Raw genomic sequence first — 5,717 nt, 5'->3', positions numbered from 1 at the left:
TCTTTTGCAACAAGACTTGTAAAAATATGTATAATATCTAGCTAATTTAACATATCAGTACATGTTATGTATGTAAGTTATGTTTCGTTACAATTACCATAGCAACAGGCTGATTTCTGAGTTAAGTTTGATAAACAGGAACAATATGTATGCTTTTCAACTAACATCTTAATTACCGTTAATATGTAGTACTGTCAAAAAGATACAAACTTTAGAAAAGTTCAAGAACAGTAATAAATATTTTCCCTGACTAAAATTTTAATCTCTTACCATTTCTACTCGTACTCTTATGAAAACAAAATAGATTAGGACAGAATAACAGTGAACTTTGAGTATGTTTCATATTTATGTCATCTTAAACCGTGTCTTCACTCCCACTTCTAACTCGTAGATAATCTTGTTTCACATTTGTGTAATCTTAAACCATGTCTTTATTCCTGTTATAATTCATAGATAATCCTGTTTAATGATTTTGTAATCTTAAGCTATGCCTTCACCCTCATTTCTGACTCTTAGTTAATCCTGTAATCTTAAACCACGTCTTTATTCCTGTTATAAATCAGAGATAATCCTATTTCATGTTTGTGTAATCTTAAGCTATGCCTTCACCCTCATTTCTGACTCATAGTTAAGCCTCTATTTCACGTGTATATAATCTTAAATCACGTTTCTATTCCCATTATGATTCACGCTTTCTGTAACTTTTATAAATACATTATCTTTGAAGAGCAACTGAAGAATATACTTATTTATTTATATGTTATAAAAAACAACAACAATAAATCAAAGGTCCATGTTATATTTAACAGAAAATACCACATTTAGAGTTAACAATCACCAAAGGTTATTGGTTTTATCTTAAACTTGCTTACAAATTCAGGTGAGTGGGAAATGCCAGTAAATCACACCTATAGAGGAAAAATTGTCTTTATCACTTGCAATATTTTCAGTCTTTGTTACCCAACAGATTTAATTAATTCTACAGCTGTTGAACAAACTAGCTGTGAAGTTTGAACACAATTAGATGTTTACAACATTCTTATTTTTTTAATTAAAATTCTACCTTGTTGAAGTCATAATATTTTTACATATAAAAATGATGGATTGGAAGCTTGATAGTTTAAGATAAATTCATTTTCATTGATTGTATGTTATTTGAATTTATTTAAGTAGGAAGCCATCAATTTGAAAATCAATTAAACTACATTTATGATTAAAACAATTACTGTCTTCGTAGAACAATAATCTTTTAATTTCCATAAAAACTTAGACCTTTATATTTATTTTCTTCCTTTAACAAATTTTACCTAAAGCCTTAACAGGAAATAATAATGTTGTTATCCTCAGACATGTACCAACAGAAGTAAACAAACAATGTGTAGTAATCAGCTTGTTATAAATAGAAACTTGTCTTAATCAATGTATCAGAAAAACAAACTTGTCCTATTCAGTGTTTTAAGTGAGAATCATGTGTTGTAATCAGTGTGTTTTGTATTAGTTTCTATGAGTTAACCTACAAAATACCAATTTGCTCAAAGCTGGAAAACACAGTTTAGTCAAAACCTGTTTGGGACAGTTTCTTTTATACACACACACACAAACATACATTTACAATCTATCCTATACAATTCGTGACATGCAATAATAGTTAGTTCTTTTCTCAAGGTTTTGAGATCACAGTAATCCATCCTTAAAAATCCTTATGCTTAAGACTAGTCTCTGGCCTTCTGTCTTGTTTCATTCCAAGAAGAAGAATTTTGTAAAAAAAAATGTGTTCTTCAAAAGCCTTGTGCAAACATCGCACCTCCAGATTTTTCTTTAACTGTTTAAAGCTTGTCTAACACATTTCATCAGGAGAAGAAGGATTATCAGCTGAGGGGCACTTGCAATAGTTATTTTCCCAGAATTACCAGATTGGTCTTTGTTCTGTTGCCCTGTCAGGAAAGATGTTAAATAACATTATTACAGTTAAAAAAATGGTCCTAGTGATACCTTAAAAAGAAAAAAAACAGATCAAATTAGTTTGCAAATGCAATGTAATTGATTAATAACAAATCACATCATTATAGACTAATGTTTATTATTACACAACATATTTGAAAATTTGGAACTGTTCCTCTTCTCAGGAATGAAAAAGTGATGATTCTACATGAAGAATCTTTGTAAGGGTTATCACTGCATAGTGGTTTAAAATAAAAGGTTAGGAGGGAACACATTGAAAAAAGGTAATGTCCTAAATGTCAAATCACTTTCAACCATATCACCACTGATGTAGCCAGGGCTACCAAGAGCCATAACGTGGGCCCCAGCCCCCTCCCACCAAATAGTTTTAGGAATGGTGCCACACATGCATAAATGATTGAGGGCAAGGTTAATGTTTCTCCATACTGATTTTATATATTCTGTACACACTTTTCTGCCATTCTATGGGCTGCCCACTGAACAATGGTCTCTGGGGAAATATCTCTGGTTTAAATATATCTGTTAGAAAGAGGGCTGGGCCTGGTCTAGTGGTTAACAAGTCCAGCTGTGGATCACAGAGTCCAAGGTTCAAGAATGATGTGACTGAATGCACTCCACAGTTTTAGTTGTGGCAAACTATAACAGTAATAACAGATCGTATTGTTAGTTGGTAGCATGATCTGCTGTCTGGTCGACATGAATCGTTGTGAATTCTAGCGGGTGTTTAAGTTAAAGTGACTGTGGAAATTAAGTGTACTGCAAAGTTGAATTGAGAAAGAATAAACTAGCTTTATTCAAAAAAGGACTTGTATCGCTGAAGTTCTTCGGAAATAATTTCTATGGAAAATTAACAAACAAACACAGAGACGTAACACCACTAAACACAAACTTCCCACCCTGATCTTTATGATGTGTGTGTGTACACAGGTATATAGGAATATGAAAGAATAAAACATTCCTTCTGCTCTTACTTTATGTAACCTTCACCTTCTTGGTTTGCACTAACACTATTCCCAATAGGAAATTAGAAAATGAAATTTTTAATCTCCTCAGCACTTTATGTGAATATGGGCTAAATGGCTAGGTGAGATATCCCTAGAACTTAGGTATACCTGTCCATAATTTTGGAACATTAGCCAAAGGGAAGGATTTTACTTACGGCTTGACTCGATTATCTGTTTCTATATCTCTCTGTCTGCAATTCAATTGTTGCCGGCTTGTATATATACAAAAATAGAGGACGCGTAGAAAAGACAAGAGTTGCCACGAACAGACATGATCTTTCTAGAATCTCATGACGTGTTGCTAGAGTCACGTGACTTCCGCTGTCGTAACAGTAAGTATAATATTAGCCTGCAACCACTAGTGTGAGCAGAAGCTTATGGGATCCTGCAACGGTCAAGATAGATTTCTGAACATCTTTTTTCATTACATTTTAGTGCCCCATTAGTGGTCATCCCACCCATGAGGGGCATCTGAGCTAAGATGGTGTTCTCACATCATAAGTATACACGTGTGTTTTGACTATGCACACTTAGATATTTATACATTTCATATAACAACATGAGGAAGATGATATCCTGTACAAGCTGGAATATCACAATATTTATACTTTTAAGTATATGACCACAGAGTAGACTGAAAAAAAAAGAACTATTCTGAACCACTTTGTAATGTTTTTTACCTGATTCAGACTTACCAGGTGGTGTAGTAGGCTTATCAGTGTCATGCTGATACCAGTATGATTCACCACCAGCAGGTGCTATATCCTGCGAAGGTGGTGTCAGTGCTGGTCCCCATGGTGGCTTTACAGGAACAAAAGTCACTGGGACTTGTGGACAGGACACTAGAAATTATACATGGTATGTTAACATTTGTTTAAATTATTTTTGATATAAAACTGTAAAAAATTATCATGCTTGATAAACAGTGAAGAAGCTAAGAATACATATTATACTCTAAAAAGTAACAGTACTATATTTCATACTGTCTGATCAAAATGAAAGAAACCTTCTGTAATAATTAATTAACCAAGTAAGTTAGTTTTCATTGAGAAAGTTGTGTGTTATTTGTACCTTGTTTAGTGATCTTCATGCCCATCGTAAAAGGATCTTCTCCTCGATAACATCTCTCTCCCGCTTCTTTGATGTAAGCCTCATCCCCATTTTTAATAACTTTTCCTACCTTATAGATATTAAAATATTGATAAGCATGAGAAATTACCTAATATCATGAAAGTATAAACAGTTATAGTCTATTTCATAATCATCATCACAATAATATGGAATATAACAAAAATATAACACGTGGTTCAAATCTATTTTTGGAATAATTGTATTAATGGCAAAGTTACTAAAGCTGTCTTCCGCTATCCCTAATTTTGAACTACTGACCTAAAGGAAGATAGACAGTCAACATCACAATACACACTATCTATATGGACTGACTGTCACTCTTATAATGCACCCACAGCTGCAGGAAATATTTTGTGGTATGGCATAAATTTAAATTCAGCTCGCCAGCTCAGAAACCCAGAGCTATACCACAGAACCAGCCTGCACTCTTAGTTACAAAACAACGTATCTATAATAATAAAAGTGCCTGTCTCTGTGTGTGACTGCCATAGCTCCAAGAGGAAAGAACCTAAAGACTTGAAACTTTGCACGTATACTAAGGGGATTCTGAGGGTGTGCACCTGAGTATTATTTTTTAGATTTGACTCAAAGAAATTTTGGCCAATTGTTTGTCTTATAGCCCTTAAACCCCATAATTCTTTTTTCTGAAGGTTTATAGTAAAGTATAATAGTTGTTTCTAATCCTCATTTACTGAACCAACAATATGTGGAGGTTTTCTGCCAAATACTTTTTTTTAACACAAACATGGGAAGAAAAATATAAGTCTGAAAATTAATAAAAGTTGAATTGAACTAAATTTCAGAAACAGCAACAAACAACGGGGAATTCAGAGAATGAAAAGAATTAAAATAAAAACAGAATAAAAAAAATCTGAGAAATTTAATTAAAACAATTTGATTTTAAAAAGCGTTGAATTGAATTAAGTTCGGGAACTGGCAACAGACAAATCAATTAAGGAAGTGGCGCATTGGAGTAGCTAGAAAAGTAATTAAAATAACTGAGATGCTTGACTGGTACACTGAAGCCTCTGTGAATCACGAGGGGGACCTTAGAATCCCGCAGCGGAGTGTGGGTATTTTATGTTAGTGGTAAATATGAGAAGAAATATATTCAAATTATAAAATATAAAGCATTGTTGAAAAAACTGGAAAATAACTAGATACAATTCTTTCCATGGAGATGACACGAGAAAATAGATAGCTATAAACAGCTCTACACTATTCTTGCTGGACGGTAAAAACGGTAAAGCTAATTTTTATGTCATGGGGAAATCCTAGAAGAACCTTATGGGTACGAAACACAAAAACAAAGCAATAATATGTGTATTTTAAATATGACCTAAACATTTAAGATAATTCAGTTACTATAATGTACTGCCTCATCACACTTTATTTAATTGAGGTTTATCTACCATTTAAATACTGAGAGTTCATATCTCAGTAATCTATAAAACTAGAAATTATTTCATATTTTCTTATACAAAGACATGTATTATTCACTCATCCAAGAAATGATTAAACTTGGGCAAAAATACCGAAGAATTTTCTTTTCTGGTACCAATAGTAGCGGTATTATGAATTTTATATACCTTTGAACATTTAATAAAAAACAACATAATG

At 32.8% G+C, this 5,717-nt stretch overlaps 1 pseudogene; it reads right to left on the bottom strand.

The window, feature by feature from the left end:
- Positions 1 to 810: 810 nt before the first annotated feature.
- Positions 811 to 5,717, bottom strand: part of LOC106468335 — a 58,936-nt pseudogene continuing 54,029 nt past the window's right edge.

This window comes from Limulus polyphemus, unplaced genomic scaffold (assembly GCF_000517525.1).
Source record: "Limulus polyphemus unplaced genomic scaffold, Limulus_polyphemus-2.1.2 Scaffold2969, whole genome shotgun sequence".
Classification (NCBI taxonomy): domain Eukaryota; kingdom Metazoa; phylum Arthropoda; class Merostomata; order Xiphosura; family Limulidae; genus Limulus; species Limulus polyphemus.
The sequence above is the reverse complement of the archived record's forward strand: the minus strand, read 5'-3'. Positions and strand labels throughout refer to the sequence as shown.